Source organism: Myxocyprinus asiaticus, chromosome 2 (assembly GCF_019703515.2).
Source record: "Myxocyprinus asiaticus isolate MX2 ecotype Aquarium Trade chromosome 2, UBuf_Myxa_2, whole genome shotgun sequence".
NCBI lineage: Eukaryota > Metazoa > Chordata > Actinopteri > Cypriniformes > Catostomidae > Myxocyprinus > Myxocyprinus asiaticus.
This window is the reverse complement of record NC_059345.1, coordinates 24,537,966-24,556,219: the sequence shown is the minus strand read 5'-3', so window position 1 is coordinate 24,556,219 and position 18,254 is coordinate 24,537,966. Positions and strand designations below refer to the sequence as shown.

The 18,254-nt window shown below is 37.2% G+C and overlaps 1 pseudogene; it reads left to right on the top strand.

Moving 5' to 3' along the window:
- The first annotated feature begins 179 nt into the window (after positions 1–179).
- Positions 180–17,985, top strand: LOC127455013 (RAB6A-GEF complex partner protein 2-like; annotated as a pseudogene).
- The last annotated feature ends 269 nt before the right edge of the window (positions 17,986–18,254 follow it).

Here is an 18,254-nt window from a genome sequence, read left to right as displayed (position 1 = left end):
CACTCGGAGGGAGGGCCGTAGAAGAGGGCGTATTTATTTTGGTTTATACATTGGCAACGCAGAACTATTTGTTGCTTTTAATGTATATTTAATATAGTAAATTAAACCTAGACAATTTTAAAATAGTTTTATTTAGAATATCTTTATCATTTATATCCAGTTGAAAATGTATGACACTCTTTGTCAGTTGGATTGGGACACTTACGTCACATGTGCCACGGCGCTAATGCCGATGGCTAGAGAAAATGTTTACCGGAGTTTAGAAATAGAGGAGACATCCTATATCTCCACATGTCATGTTTTACCAGTTAATACGAAATTATAGATTTCTCTCATGTATGTTTTCATGCCATAGTAGCGTTTCTTTTTCATCTACGAATGTAGCCGGACCAACGTTTGACGAAACTCAGGGAAACCTCTTAACGTCCCAGAGAAGTTATTTTGTTTTTGAGTTTTTGGAGCGTGGCCGGCCACTCTGATGCCTTTTTAACTTCTGTGTTGAGGAATAAGACGTGAAAAGTGTCGACTAAACAAACAAACAAACAAACAAACAAACAAACAAAAAAAACAAACAAACAAACAAACAAACAAACAACAACAACAACATGGTCCTTCGTTTAAAACCACTTTAAGATATTTTTTCAAGTACAAGGGGGATCAAATAAACGGCTGCTAAAATAGTAAGCATTCATCGCTGTGCTAAACTTCACTCACCTTATTCAGATATCAGCTGTGCTGTAGCCACATTACACTTTGACACATATTCTTCTGTCAGGGGCGATTCATTAACAGAGGTGTGCCACAATGAATTCAAATGTAAATCCGGCAAGAGTAAGCTATTCAGGACAATGTTTATCTGTTGCATAATTTACACTCCACTTCATAGATCCTTTGTTCCACGTATCACGTAGCTGAAGTTATGTATTAAAGAAAATCATCAGTTATTAAATCACATGTATGTAACTTATACTCCTCTTTCCCTTTCTGGATTCCTCAGATGATTGAGGTTGTGGCCTCTATGGCACGAGGGCCAGTGTTTTTGGCCGGGGAGGTTTTAGAGTGTCTCATCACCTTCACAAACCCCATGTCACATCTGTCTACATCTGCCAGCAGGTAAAAAGCATTGTCATCAGTATTAAATTATCCATATGGTTGCTTTCGGTTTCAACATCAATTATAAGATTGATACAGCTGCAGTGTGTTTCTTTATATATCCCAAATTTGTTCATTTTACACAGTGAGGCGCTGGCTTGGGCCAGTGCTCAGATCCACTGCCAGTTCCACGCCAGTGAGAGTTGTGTGGCTCTGCCCGCTGAGGGCACCAAACAGGACGTGCAAGCCGAGAGTGACACTGTTTTGATACCAAGCAGAGGTGAAACTTAAACAGCTGATATGAGACAAATTTTTCAGCATTGTCATTATCAGTTCCTCAGTAGCAGCCATATGTAAAGCATTGACCTTTTTAAAAATCTTTTAAATGTTTGCCTGTTGCAATTAGACATTTGATTGCATTTCACATGTTGCAATGGGTATTTGTCATGGTAGATTCGAATAGTGAGATATGCAAATTTGGAACAAGAGCTGGATTTGCTTTGTTTACACTGACTGTGGCAGTTTGGCAAAATAGGTGAAGCTGAACTTACTGCACATTTCAGGTAGTGGAAACTGCAAATTGTTCCATTGTTGTGGAAACTGTGATTGCCTTATGCAGTGCCCTTGATAAATATCTGGAAGGGAACACCATTACCTTGTGCTATTTAAATGTGTAAAATATAGTAAACATTTAAATATGGTTTGAGCACTGATGTTGTCCAACATGAGTTATCTATTTAGCCAAGAGTGGGTAAAAGCATGGTGGTGCAGAAAATGGCCCAAAAACACAATGCCAGCTGAAGAAATTTGTTAATATGGATATAACGCAACTTTTCGAAATGCCAAAATCAGTCTGCTGATATAAATCCAACTGACCCATTGCTAAGCTCCGCCTTAAAAGCGCTTCTTACCAATCCTATCTTAGCAAATGTTGTCGTCCGCCATTTCTCTGACAAGCGTTTGCTTTTTTCCAACAAGAGCCCACAGGAGTAATGTGTGATTAAGTATTTTTATGCCAAATGTTATAGAAAAAAACGATCCAAAAAAATTCAAAACCGTTGCCGCAGGGTCACTTGTAATAGTGGCGCAAGGTACGTAAAGATGACACCCTGTGTTTTTTTTTTTGTTTTTTTTTTTTCATTCTTTAAATAAATCTTGAGAAGAGCATGTTCTGGATTAAACTGTCAGCCCTCATTGCCAAATGAACATGTAAAACATCAGGAAGGAAACCTACATTTGCTCCAAGTTAAAGCTAATAACTTAACGTTAATTAATGTATGTATTGATTCAGGTCAAAGTAGAGATGTTATGAGCAGTTCTTTTCACTTACACTAATGCCATCAGGTGTGTAATTGCCATCAAATTATGTTTTTTTCTTTTCAAGAGACTGTGATAATCGTTTGCCTCGATTCTGATTCACAGTCTCCACAGTTTTCAGTCAAACTAATGTGTAATTTAACAATTTCTTTTACAAAAAACGTCAGATAAATATGCTTTAAATTGTCACTTTTCATTCCAGCCCATGTAAGAATATTGACAGTTCCGTTTATGAGAATATTTTGCCACAAACTGAGGCATTCACGGCAATCTCCTGTTCTTTCCTATTGGAAGTTCTGCAAAGCTTGTCAGAGCAAGCAACAGTAACCTAGGGGGGCAGAGCTTAGCGAAGGATCAATTGTACTGTATTTCATTTGCTAAAGGGGTGACTTTAGAAATGCTCTAAAAGTCAAGACAGTGCTGTTAGAGCATATGAAAAGATGGTACTAAGAATCTTATGATGTCAGGGGGCATTTGCAGCACACTGTGTGCATGAAATTTAAGCCAACATTTATTATCTATATGTTTTAAATGGTTGAATTTTGCCAATATCCATACGCTGTTACTAATCTGTTAAGGAATTAATTGTACTGTATAAGCTAATAAAAGTGAGGATTAGACTAAACAACATACAGGGGTTGTTTGAGCTTTGTTAAATTATCCAGCTTTCTGTAATCACAGATTTATTTACAGAAAAACTATTAATTTTTCAAATATTTTTGGATCAGGGATTTAGATCATGGGGTTCATAAAGTATTGCAGGTTGCTCAGATGAATTAGTTTTTCTATTTGTACATAGTCATTTGGATGAAGCTTTTATCCAGAGTGACTTACAATGCACTTATTGAAAGTACAATTGTAAAAGTTCTAAAAGGAAGGGAGCGGGAATCGGGTTGGCAGTCCAGGTAAATCGGCTTTTATTCAAGCGTTCAGCTTCACAGACAAAGTATAGGCTTTTCAGCTTCATAAACAAAGAGCAGGCTTTTCAGCTTCACAAACACCAAACAGGCTTTTCAGCTTCATGAACACCAAACAAACTTCACAGATACAGAAGTGGCTTTTCAGCTTCACGCAACTCTCTCACCCTCACTGGCGTTCTCGTCGGCCTTTTCTAGCCCATCTCCGTCGTCACTGTAACGAGAAACAGGTGTTACGCATCATTAATCACCAGGTGATGGCCCTTACCGCTTCCTCTCTCCCCATTGACAGACACACAACCACGTCCCGCTCCACAACAATAAACCTGTAGAGGCCTTCTGATTACAAGGCCTGATTTTTAGCCATTATGCCAAATAGGGCTGGGCGATATGACGATATATATCGTGGCGACGATATAAAGTGTCAGTCGACAGAGATTTAGCCATATCGTGTATATCGCAATATGTAAATATCCATGTGCACAACGTGGGCTCATCAATCACTTTATGTGAGACTGAGAGAATTAAAGAAACACGGATAGGGCTTTTCCGGCACTGAATATTTTTCTGCGGCCGCCCAAGTAAATTTAATGACTTTTATCGTGCGTTTGGCGCTTAAAAAGAGCTAAATATTCTTCTCATCTAACACGTGAATGTTTCTCGTGACTGTGGCATGCGCTGTCACTGGAGCTCCGAAGCGCACGCGAGTCGAGCAGGCTTTCCGATATTTGTGCTCCAAAGAAAGGAGAGATCAGAGTGGGATCACTTGCGCTACTCAATTATTTTTGACTCAAGAAAACCCCAAATGGAGAATGAAATCTCCACAAAACGGGACGACTCCCAAACAGATAAAAAAAAGGAAGAGGAGCTTGTTATTAAAACAGGTGCGACATCTGTGGTGAGTTCATAAAAGCTGACACAGAGCAGAAAAATTTCATCTGCAAAATGTTTTGCACAACGATAATCACTCGTAATACAAGCAATCTGTTTTACCACCTCAAAATGAAGCACGCAAAAAATATTATGAAAGTCAAAAGATGAACTCCGCATTAATTCGGTCATTTATTTATTTATTTGGCAAGAAGTGATATTTATTTGATACTTATTTTATTCAAGAAGTGTTTGTTGGATATTTCTTTTTACTTATGTTTTGTTTTCTTTGTCACTTTGAGAAGATCTTAAGTTTCTTGAGCAAAGTTTATAATAATAATTATATTGGTCAACAACATTTTAATCTGAAATGTGGCTTAATGTTATATTTAGCATTTTGGTAAGGTTGATTTTTGAAAACAAGTTGTTTTTTATTTATTTATTGACTTTTAATTTTTTTACTTTGACATTGTCTTGTTCCAAATAAAGAGGAAGTAGTTTTAATTTATAAAGTATTTAATTCACTGACTGGAATTCCAAAAATAGGCTTTACAATATGGTTATTTAATAAATAAGCCAACTGTTATTGATTTTCCAGAAAACTTTTACTATATCGTGATATACTGTATATCGTTATCGTGATATAAAATTACTCATATCGTGATATAAGATTTTGGTCACATCGCCCACCCCTAGTGCCAAACCACTCCAGTTTGTATTTATTTCATGATTTCTCCATTGTTTATCCAGGTGAACGAGGGCAGTGTGTGCTGGACACGCCACCTAAGATCTTGTTCTGTGACCTCTGCTTGGACCCTGGAGAGAGCAAAACCTGTAAGAGACTGACTATAACTTCTTCAGACAGAGATTCAATCACTTCTGGTCTAGATCAGTAGTTCTCAATTGGTTTTGCTTTGGGGCCCAGATTTTACATTGGACATCAACTGGTGACCCAGCATAGTAAAAAACGTAACCTGTATTTAATGTAGCCTGGGTAGCATTTTCTTTTATTTTGCATAGTTTTGTTCATGGTTGTTGATTTCAACAACAAAGATACAGGAAGTTTTATCTCCCCCCTTTTAAAAGTTGATGAGATTTATGTATATGAGCCTACTTTATTTATTATCCCGTTTATTTCCTAATATCGAACATCATTCAAACATAACATATATTACATAGGAGGAAAACTTTGTCCATAATTTGTCCATAAGACTTTATTTAATATGAAACTATAACATTTTTCTCAAAATATCTCAGTGACTGTTACTATTGTGAAATTGTGATACATTTTAAGGGTGATGATGTGATTTGAAAAAACATTATTTTTGCACATTACACTGTTGCTCTTTTTCTCCTCAGTGCTGTTTATAATGTCAGGGCTGTCTACTGTTTGAGAGGTTTGACTTTCTCCATAATGCTTTAAACTAGAAAATTCATACTAAAATTGAGACGGGTCGCTTTGGTTTTGTGGTCTTCATCACGGTATCGATGGAAGCCCAGTTGACATACACATGCTCCAAAGATAAAGTATGTTACAGCAGAGCAGATCATTGGCACGAGTAGTTGTGAGATGGCTCGCGCCACCCTCACGCGAAAACCGTGCTTCAATCGAACTGTGAAAATATCGCATTGCAGATAAGAAGCATATAAAGCTATGGATGTGAGATCATTGTTAAATTTGCCCCGGCTTCCCGAAATGTCACATCAGTGGCTGCCAAAAATGTTCAATGAAGAGAGAACCCTGGGATTGTTCTTTCCCTGCTGCCTGTGACCCTATATGAACAGACCTGCAACCTACTTTTGGGTCGCGACCCACCAGTTGAGAAACACTGGTTTAGATGATGTGTTTCAGTTTGTTTTTTGTACACTGAGAATGTATTTACAACTTCACAACATCAGGAATAGAAACTGAAGTGAACCACTTAATCAATTTGAAATAAAACCAATCCCAGATAGTGTTGATGGTCAACTGAAAACTGGTTTATGGCAAAGAACCAACAGTCAACTGGCCACAGTTCAGCTGTACATTCATGTAGTTGCACATTATTATTGTCATTCTGAACTACAGGAGACAGCCAATAATAATGTTCCACACATGTACAAGGTTTTTTCAGCCTAGATTACCATCAAACAATCTTTTTCCTGTTTCAGATTCCTATAGTGAGGTTGTTCCCACTGATGGTCCGCCGAGTTTTCGGGGTCTGGCAGTGAGATACATGTACAAGCTTACAATTGGCTGCCAGCGGGTCAACTCACCCATCAAGTTACTGCGTGTCCCTTTCAGAGTTCTAGTGCTCTATGGTAGGTTGCACACATGGTTTTCTTGCCCTGAACTGTTTATATAGGTTTTCCCTTTCAGGTTTTCATGCAAAGCAGTTTGAGGTTAATTTCCAGCAGGCTTCAAAGGTGCACCAAGGAATTTTTTTCCACTTGAAAATGTTGTATACCTAAAGAAATTAATAATACTTTTGAAGTTTCAAATGATGGATACTCCAGTCACATCAGTGGCCTGGACAAGGCTGTTTTATTTTACATAAGGGTGATCACCACCATGTTGAGATCTAATGACCACCTGATTACAATTCACTTTATCTTGGTAAGCCCCCTATTATAGGACATTTTGAGGTTGTGGAATAAATTGACCATGAGTGACCAATATGCTTGCAAATAGGGTATTTCTATATGCTATTGTTAACTGTAAGGTTTTGTTTCCATGCTGCATCCATGCTGATGTGTCAATATAAGTCCAAGACCACTGTTCAGTATCAGTTGTTTAGGCTGATGAATAAGAGCCAGCAAAAATAAACTTGAATACAATTTAGTTTATTTAAATGAATTATTTATTTTATTTAAATTGAAAATAAGATTAAACATGCTATTTTCTTTTGTACTGCATGCATCAGAAATCACATCAATATTCTAATGTCCCAGATTTGTTCTGAACCCAAGTACTTTTTTTAGAAAAGTCTGAGGCTCACCATACATATTTGCTTGATTTGATGTTGTACACAAAGGACTGTTTCTCTGGTATTACTGGAGAGAGGTTAATGCGGGCATCTCTTGCAGGCATGCCAGAGCCCCCATTCCCCAGGATGAAGTGGCTCCCTCAAACCCTTTCCTGGAGGAGGATGAAGGCTGCAGGAGAGACACTAGACCATTAGAAAGAGCTCTGGACATGATCACCACGTCACACCGATGCCCATGTGAGTGATTGTGTGTGGAACTACTATGCGTGTTGAATTAAAAGGCTCTCTTAAATCTCATATTATGTAAAAAAAAAAAAAAATAAATAAAAAATGGGTACATCCTTTATAGTAGGGGTCAAATTGACCCTAGTTGGTTTCAGTACAATTCACCGAAGATCACACTATGAAAAACAGCAAAGAATCAGTTAAAAAGAGAAAAACTTTATTGTGGTCTGTCTGAGACTGAAAAAAGGTGAACAAATGAAATGTAAACTATTTTGACCCTCATTTTGTTGGAAACAATTTGACCTACACAGTTTAAATGCAATCAAAAACAGCAATGAACCAGGTTAAAATAGTACAATTTTAATATTTGTGACAGATTACAAAAAAAAGACATTTTAGAAAATATGATATATAAACTTAGTTTGAACGTGTAAGTATATGCAGGTCAAACTGATCCGCAAACATCATAATTGTAATAGAAATTATGTACACACATTCCACAACACATCAGTATGTCCACACTTTGCATGCATGTTCATGACCATATATGAAAATTTCAAGGAGAACAAAATAGGTTAACTAGTATTTCAAATAGCTTAAATGCAAATGAGAGCTCATTTTTACCATCTGTGTCTGACAAAATCTGTTACCGTACTGAAAAGGAGGGTGGAAAAGCTCCATTTTAGCTTCACAGGGTAGTGAGAAACCAACATAACATATATCAAAGTAATGTTTTTATTTTGGGTCTGTGCAGCTGCATTTGAACATAAAAGTATGCAGGTCAAATTTACCCACAAATATCATCATTGTAATAGAAAGTTTGTACACACATTCCACAACACATCAGGGTCTCCACAATTTGCATGCATGTTCATGACCCTAAATGAGGAAAAGTCACAACATTTCAAGTTGAATAACATTGGTTAACCAGTATTTCAAACAACTCAAAAATTGAAATGGGTCAAATTGACACGCAACATAATATGAGGGTTAAGTTCATTCTTTGAGCTTACCTGTTGTCCTCTGCTCAGTTTTGGATTCTTTGTCAGCTGTGAATGTAGTAGTGAACAGCTATCTGTGTTTCCCTCACAGATATGTTCAACATCACAAATATGCGGGGAAAGGTGGCTAAATTCAGCATCTTTAAAACAGTCTACCGACTTGGAGAAGATGTTATCGGCACCTTCACATTCTCAGAGGGGGATATTCCATGTTTACAGGTAGAGGATGTGTGTGGGTGTATGCATCAGGTTTTATAGGACTTAATCACTTTGAACTGGTTGAACTATCCAATCTTAAACTTGTCTGATCACTTCTGTTTTAAGCTAAATTAATGGTCTACAGACTTAAGGAATGCACCTGTTACATGAAGTGTTCTTTAGAATGGCGCTTGTGGAACACTCATGTTTATGTCTGCTCAGTATTCAGTAAGTCTGCAGAGTGAAGAGGAGGTGCATGAGCAGTACCAGAGAAGACCTGGTCAGGCTGTCACTGTTACTGGTCATGGCCGTCACCTTGAGTCCTGCTTGCACACAGCCTCCAGCCATTTCTCTCTCCCTGTACCCCTCAACATCACACCAGGATTCACCACAGATATAGGTCAGAAAACCCTCACTCATGAAAAATTTCCAAGTTACAAGTATAATAATAAAATTGGGAAGCTCTTTGTTGTTTGAAGCTCTGAGATGCTTGTTGATTTCCTTAAATTAGTGTTTGCTAATGTGTTTTAAATGCTTTTGCACAAAATTTTAGTGGATAACATCTATTTATAGTCTAGGATCCACTTTATGTTAGGTCTCTGTAGTATATTGTAAATAAAAATTATGTAAAGTTACCGGCAGCTGTGGTTGCGAAACATTTACCATAAAAAATACTGTGACCGTGTTTCAGACTTTACGGGATGTAATTTTGATGTCTGTATATGTTATGGTTCATTACAATGACCAATAAACACATAGAGACAGTGTGCATAGTGTCACTCACACAAACACAAAACACCTTCAAGGAAATGCATGCGAAATCAAAATAATGCAATAAACTAACTTAACATAAAATAATTTTATTAACATAAAATATAACACGGAACACCCCAAAGTACATAACCAATATAAAAAATAGGAAGAAACATAACTATTCCCATAAAATTTAATGAAATGTGATAGGTCACTTGTAATTTTAACAATAATTTACCATGTACTCCCTTGTTAAACATAATATACATTTTAACTGTAAATTATACAATAAAATTATACTTTTTACATCTAAAAAACATAATTTTTTACAACATTTTACTGTGAAATGACATGCAATGTCTTAAATGTATCATTTTTTACCATATATTTTAAGTTAACTACCCATTAACCAATTAACGTTTTTTTACTGTAGCATTTTTAAATTATGTACATACATGTTGTTGCATTGTACTTGCATTCAAAGTGCATGCATTTAATTACATCTGCAATTACAGTGTTTACCTTACCCCCAACCCTAAACCTACCCGTACCTCGACCTCAATAGCACCAAATGTGAATCTTGTGAGAATTTTGCAGAACAACATGTAGTTACACAATAAGTACATTGTATTGTATGTATTTTAATCTTATTCCATAGTCTATTTATAGTTGATTTACTATACTTTTTGTTTTTTTATTCAAAGTACAATATGGCATTGCATAAAATCTGGAGTTTACCGCTTGCTTCGGGTTTTTCCGCTTTTCTACTGTTTCATCTGTATGTATTTTACCGCACGCACCCGTTTCTCTATTTTTTTTTTCCCTGCTTGTCTACATCTCACATCTAGACTGCGTACATTCATTTTCTCCACTGTGTTTTACACGTATTATTGCATCAATCTCAGACATCTGCTGATTAGGAACCACATCGATCTCAAACCTTTGCCGCTCAAGAACAACCACAACAACAACTAACAATTGCGGTAAGTCATTGCATCCTCTCATGTTATTGCTTCCTGCATTAAATACCACATATGTACTATAGCTTCTTCCATCAGCAGTGAGGAATTTACATGCGATAAATGTAAGTAATTAGTCAATCTGTCGGAGAAGATCAATGAGTTAGAGACACGCATCCGAACTCTAATGGAGGTCAGTGAGAAAGAGAAGCCGGTAGATACTGTTTCGGATGCTGGTAGTACAACACGCATACTTTGGTTCTGGCTGAAGAGCCCCCGCAGCAGGGCGACTGGGTGACGTCTCGGTGGCATACTCGCTCAGCAAAGCGACACCACTCTCCCGTTTCTGTTAGGGTTTCTAATTGATTCTCCCCACTCAGTGATGCACCCACTGAGAATCATGTTGAAAGAACCTTAATAATTGGTGATGCTAGTGTAAGGAACGTGGAAACAGAGACTCCAGCCACTATTGCTAAATGTATTTCAGGTGCCAGAGCATCTGATATCAGATCAAATTTACAAGTGCTGACTAATGCTTAACATAGAGTTTCTAAAATTGTTATTCATGTCTGCATTAACGATGTCCAGCTTCGCTAGTCGGAGATCACTATAAATAATGTTAATAAGGTGTGTGAACTTGCAAAAACTATGTCAGACCCTGTAATATGCTCTGGCCCCCTCCCTGCTTCTCATGGTGACGAGGTTTATAGTAGATCAGTGTTACTGAATGGCTGGATGTCTGAGTGGTGTCGAGAGAATAGCATAGGATTTATAGACAATTGGAAGAGTTTTTGGGGTAGACTTGACCTGCTAAAGAGAGACAGACTCCATCCTTCCAGGGAAGGTGCCGCTCTCCTCTTAAGTAATTTGGCTCATAGTCTTAGTAATGATAGTATTTGACTAATTGGGGCCCAGGTCAGAAAGCAGACAAACTGGTTAATCCGAATGTCTGCTAGCTGCCTGGAGACGTCACACAGGTCACATAAACTACAACACATAGGGACTGTATCACCTAGATATCACATAGAGACTGTGTCTGTTCCCTGAACTACCAAACAAAAAACTCTCACTAAATCATTTAGAAAATGTTTTATTAGGGTCAAACTTGAAAAAAACTAAAAAAAAATTGAAGATAAACATCATATAAAGGTAGGGTAACTAAACCTTAGATCTTTTTCTACCAAAGCACTAATTGTAAATGAAATTAATACAGATCATTGTTTGGATCAGATGTAGTAGTTAATGTAGATCAAGCTTTAATTGTTGGTGACTTCAACATTCACATAGATAATGAAAATGACACATTGGGATTAGCATTTATCGATATTCTCAACTCTTTTAGAGTCAGACAAAATGTGACAGGACCAACTCATCGGCATAATCATATGCTAGATTTAATTCTGTCATATGGAGTTGATGTTGATACTATAGAAATTCTACTGCAGAGTGATGACATCTCAGATCATTTCTTCGTCTCTTGTTTGTTGCAGTCAGCTAATATCACTCAATCTGCACCACTCTATCATTCAGGTAGAACTATTCTTTCGACCACTAAAGATAGCTTCACTAATAATCTTCCAGAATTGTCTCATACTTTTAAGCCAAAAAGTCTAAAAGAACTTGATGTAATAACAAAGTTTAAATACAGTCTTCTCTAGCATTCTTGATAGTGTCCCCCCCCCCCCCCTTCAATTAAAGAAAATTAAAGAAAAAAGCCTCGCACCATGGTACAATGATCACACTCATGCTCTCAAGAGAGTACAATTGGAAGAATACAAAATTAGAGGTATATTGCGGTGCATGGAAGGATGGTGTCTGTAGCTACAGACAGGCAGTAAAAGCTGCCAGGTCAGCATATCTTGGCAAACTCATAGAAAATAATCACAACAATCCTAGGTTTGTTCAGTACTGTAGCTAAATTGGTTAGGAATAAAGCATCGACTGAGCCAGATATTCCGTCGCAGCACAATAGTAATGACTTCATGTATTTCTTTACTGATAAAATTGAAATAATCAGAAATAAAATTGGAACTATGCAATCAACTGTCACAGCACCTCAGAAAACAGTGTCTCATAATTTTGCTCACGAGCAACTTCAATCCATCGCTGTCTGAAATCACAGACCGATTTCAAATCTACCATTTGAAGTCAGAAGTTTATATACACCTTAGCCAAATACATTTAAACTCAGTTTTTCACAATTCCTGACATTTAATCGTAGAAAACTTTACCTGTCTCAGGTCATTTAGGATCACTACTTTATTTTAAGAATGTGAAATGTCAGAATAATAGAGAATGATGTATTTCAGCTTTTATTTCTTTCATCACATTCCCAGTGGGTCAGAAGTTTACATAGACTTTGTTAGTATTTGGTAGTATTGCCTTTAAATTGTTTAATTTGGGTCAAAGGTTTTGGGTAGCCTTCCACAAGCTTCTCACAATGAGTTGCTGGAATTTTGGGCCATTCCTCCAGACAGAACTGGTGTTACTCAGTCAGGTTTGTTGGCCTCCTTTCTCGCACATGCTTTATCAGTTCTGCCCACAAATTTTCAATCAGATTGAGGTCAGGGCTTAGTGATGGCCACACAATACCTTGACTTTGCTGTCCTTAAGTCATTTTGCCACAACTTTGGAGGTATCTTGAGGTCATTGTCCATTTGGAAGACCAATTGGCTACCGAGCTTTAACTTCCTGGCTGATGTCTTGAGATGTTGCTTCAATATATCCACATCATTTTCCTTCCTCATGATGCCATCTATTTTGTGAAGTGCACCAGTCCCTCCTGCAGCAAAGCACCCCCACAACATGATGCTGCCACCCCCATGCTTCATGGTTGAAATGGTGTTCTTTGGCTTGCAAGCCTCACCCTTTTTCCTCCAAACATAATGATGGTCATTATGGCCAAACAGTTCAATTTTTGTTTCATTAGACCAGAGGACATTTCTCCAAAAAGTAAGATCTTTGTCCCCATGTGCACTTGCAAACTGTAGTCTGGCTTTTTTATGGTGGTTTTGGAGCAGCAGCTGCTTGCTTGCTGAACAGCCTTTCAGGTTATGTTGATGTAGGACTCGTTTTACTGTGGATATAGATACTTGTCTATCTCTTTCCTCCAGCATCTTCACAAGGTCCTTTGCTGTTGTTCTGGGATTGATTTGCACTTTTCGCACCAAACTACGTTCATCTTTAGGAGACAATGCGTCTCCTTCCTGAGCGGTATGGTGGTTGCATGGTCCCATGGTGTTTATACTTGCGTACTATTGTTTGTACATATGCACATGGTACCTTCAAGCATTTGGAAATTGCTCCCAAGGATGAACCAGACTTGTGGAGGTCCACAATTTCTTTTCTGAGATCTTGGCTGATTTCTTTTGATTTTCTCATGATGTCAAGCAAAGAGGCACTGAGTTTAAGGTAGGCCTTTGTGGAGCAGGATGTGGTCATGTGTCTGTCACTGGGGAGAGATGAAGCAGTAAGGGCCATCGCCTGGTGATTTAATGATTTGTAACATCTGTGTCTCGTTACAGTGACGACGGAGATGGGCTTGTAAAGGCCGCCGAGAACGCCAGTGAGTGTGAGAGAGTCCCAGTCACACAGACCTGCCAGATCATGAAGCTAAATGCTGCAAAGCTGTTAATCTTAATTATTTATGAGTTTATGTTGTCTCTTATGACTAAAGTAGATGCCTTGTTGTGAAGCTGAAGAGTAAATGCACTGCTGTGAAGCTGAAAAGCTGAAGACTTTGTTAGACTGGGAAAACCATTAAAGCTTGATTTACCTGGACTGCCACCCCGCTTTTCCGCTTCCTTGTTGTTGAATCTTCTACAGCCTTAAAATACATCCACAGGTACACCTCCAATTCAGTACACCTCCTATCAGAATCTAACTGGCTAATTGTCTAAAGGCTTGACATAATTTTCTGGAATTTTCCAAGCTTCTTAAAGGAACAGTTAACTTAGTGTATGTAAACTTCAGACCCACTGGAATTGTGATATAGTCAATTAAAAGTGAAACAATCTGTCTGTAAACAATTGTTGGAAAAATTACTCATGTCACGCACAAAGTATATGTCCTAAACGACTTGCCAAATCTATAGTTTGCTAATATTAAATCTGTGGAGTGGTTAAATGAATTTTAATGACTTCAAACTTGGTGTATGTAGACTTCTGACTTCAACTTTATATGAAGAATTTCAGTCAGGATTTAGGCCCCATCACAGTACAGAGACTGCACTTATCAGAATTACAAATGACTTGCTCTTATCTGATCGTGGCTGCATTTCTCTTCTAGTGCTATTAGATTTTAGTGCTGCCTTCGATACGATAAATCACAACATTCTCTTGAATAGGCTGGAGAATTATGTTGGCATTAGTGAACTTGCATTAGCATGGTTTAGGTCCTGTTTATCAGACTGCTACCACTTTGTATGTGTAAACGAGGAATTGTCAAATCAAACAAAAGTTAAGTATGGAGTGCCACAGGGATCAGTTTTAGGACCTCTGCTTTTCTCCTTATACATGCTTCCCCTGGGAGATATTATCAGGAATCATGGAATAAGTTTCCACTGATATGCCGACAATACCCAACTTTATATTTCTTCTAAACCCAACGAAAATTCACAATTCTCCAAATTAGCAGAGTGTATTAAGTAAATCAAAGATTGAATGGCCAGAAATTTCCTTCTACTCAATTCCGACAAAACAGAGGTACTAATGATTGGACCAAAAACCTCTTAAAAAAAAAATAAATAAAAAAAATAAGCAGCTAAAATATAATTTGACTCTCAATGGATGTGCTGTTACGTCATCTTCTACAGCAAAGAACATAGGTCTTATATTTTATACCAATCTGTCCTTTGAAAATAAAATTTCCAATGTTTGTAGAACAGCATTCTTCCACCTGAGAAATATTGCTAAATTACGACACATGCTTTCTGTTGCCGATGCCGAAAAATGAATTCATGCATTCATGACCTCAAAACTAGATTATTGTAATGCATTACTGGGAGGATGTGCAGCAAGTTCAATAAATAAACTTCAATTGGTTCAAAATGCAGCTGCCAGAGTGCTGACTAGAACCAAGAAATATGATCATATTAATCCCATTTTATCATCGTTACATTGGCTACCTGTTAAATTTCGTATTCATTTTAAAATTAACTACATACAAAGCTTTGAATGGTCTAACTCCACAGTACTTAAGTGACCTTCTGACACGATATATTCCATCACGTTCATTACGATCACAAAATTCTGGCTTGTTAATAATTCCAAGAATATCAAAATCCACAAAAGGACTATGGATTAGTCTCCCTAACACTGTTCGGGATGCAGACACACTCACTCAGTTTAAGTCTAGACTAAAGACTCATCTATTTAGCCAGGCATACATCTTATTTATCCTTCAACTCACAATTAGGCTGCTTTAGTTAGGTCTGCCGGAACCAGAAACATCCATCATGATCTAAAACTCTGCATAAAATTGAATGGCATCTACGTTAATATAATTCTTTTTTTGTTTCCATGTCTCAACCTTGGGATTCATATCCCGAGGTTACCAGAGCCTGCCAGATCCAGCTCCTTTCCTGCTTCGTGTCAGACTCCACTGCTACGTGTCACTGAATGATGACGACAAACTACAGCCGGTGCCAGCCAGACATTACTTCAGTCTTTTGATTTCAGAAGATGAACTGATGCCACCTCCAACTGTGAGACATGGGATACTTCATATGCCACTGCCTGAACCTTGGACTTAGGATGGACCCCACCGAACCTCACCAAAACGACCTGCAGGTTGAACTGCAATGCACCTCATTAATCTCTGCCTGCATCACCTTTGTCTTTTGATGGACTACACTCTTCAAATGGAATACATAGACTATCATTTAACTGCCAGCAAAAGCCTTCATCAGCCAACTAACAAAGGACAATGCATCAATGTTAAATTTGGAATTTAATCCAGGATGGACTTCAAAGACATTAGTCATTAATCTTAAAGTATTGTTGTGTGTTTTTTTTTTTTTTTAAATCAATGGACCTTAATGCTTACTTAATTTACAAATTTAAAACCATGACTTGCACTGCACATAAATAACTAATATTGGCATTATATTCATGTTGTTTAGCCAGAGGGGAACTGGCCCCCACAGTGAGCCTGGTTTATCCCAAGGTTATTTTTCTCCATTAACCAACATCTTATGGAGTTTTGTGTTCCTTGCTCACAGGGGTTCTAAATACAATTATTTAATTTCTATACACAATTTACAATCATATTTAATCAAACTACACAATGATCACTCTAAGATTTATAGATATTACAGTTTCATTTTGTTAACGCATGATTTCCTGTAAAGCTGCTTTGAAACGATGTTGTGAAAAGCGCTGTACAAATAAAAATGACTTGGAGTTTTAATAGTGATGAACTATGTATCATGACCATATTGGTTATCAATTGATATTCTTTTTTTTTTCTCATTTATTGGTATTGGTTGGTATTGAATCAATCTTTAATCAGTCACCTGCAGTTTAACCAGCATCTTAGAAATCCTACCTTTTATTATAATGGGGGATTTTAAATGGGCCTCCAAGTCCACTCAAGACATTGGTAAGGAAACATACTTATTCTGTTTTATGTTTTAATCTCTCTTACACAGTGACGTTAAGTTGGCATCTTCATTTTGAGTTTGTCACAGCAAGGGAGCCCGTGGAGGCACCTGTGGTTCTGCAGAATAAGTCTGAAGTCACCGTCTGGACAGGGGCACAGCATGTGGATGTGGACACCTTCAGTTGGGACCTGCCAATCAAAGTGCTCCCCACCAATCCCACGCTAGCTTCATATGTTTCCCAGTTCACAGGGACAAACAGCATAAACATCTGAGTTGTGTGTGTTTATGTTGGGAGATCATAAAACTAAAGAATTTTTAGTTTTTTTTGTGAAATGAGTGTTGTTAGCCATTTGTTCCATATTAAAAGGTAGCTTATATTTGGAGATGTTTTATTCATTTTTATCTTTTGCAGTGCAATGAGATCATAATTATTTAAGTGACTTTTTAACATTTCAACCTTGACCAAGAGACTTCATAATCTCATATAATGTAAACATTTCTATATTTATTGTATATTTTAGTCTTATACTTTAAACCATAATTACAAACAGTTTATATTTTATATGAATTCCTCTATTTCAGGCTATTTTGCATGTAAAAATCTCTGTCATGTACGACCCTGTAACTTTCCAGCAGGTGAATCACTTTTGTACCATTACTTTCACTGATAAATTAAAAGTAAAGGGATTGAGATTATTTTCTATACATCTTTATTTGAGTTAGCACTGTAACATAAGGAACAAATATTAGATGAACAGTTACATATATTACTAAACTTTTAAGATGGTTATTTACAGTAGTGCATAAATGAAGGAAAAGCTTTGGCAATGTTGCCTAAAATGATCAATTTTGGCAAGCTTTCTTCTCAAATTATTTCAGGTTGTAGTGAAGTTTATGCTTCCTAAGGGGTTTGTTTTCAGAGACATCTAGACAATTGAGGCATTGAAGCAGAGGGGTGTCACCCTACTATGGAAGTGAAAATCAGACAGAATGAAATGTAAAAGACAAAGAAAGGACATGCAGTGCTAATAACTGTTGTTATAGTTAAGTAATTACTTAATAATAACATGGTAGAATATGCACACATTCATACACAACCTTCAATAAAATAAAAAAATGATCTGATTTGTCCTTTGCTTCAATATATCATTCAAACACAGGACTCAAGAGCACCTGTTTTCCTTCCTACATGCTGTACCTGCCAGACCACTTCCTTGCTTCCTTTAATTGCAAATTTTGGCAGCTTAAATGGAAATTGTTGTTTTGTGAATACAGTTGTGTGTTATAATTGTGTTATAAAAGGAGTAATATCCCATCTCACAGATAAAAGTGAGACAGGCAGGTGATCTGCTATC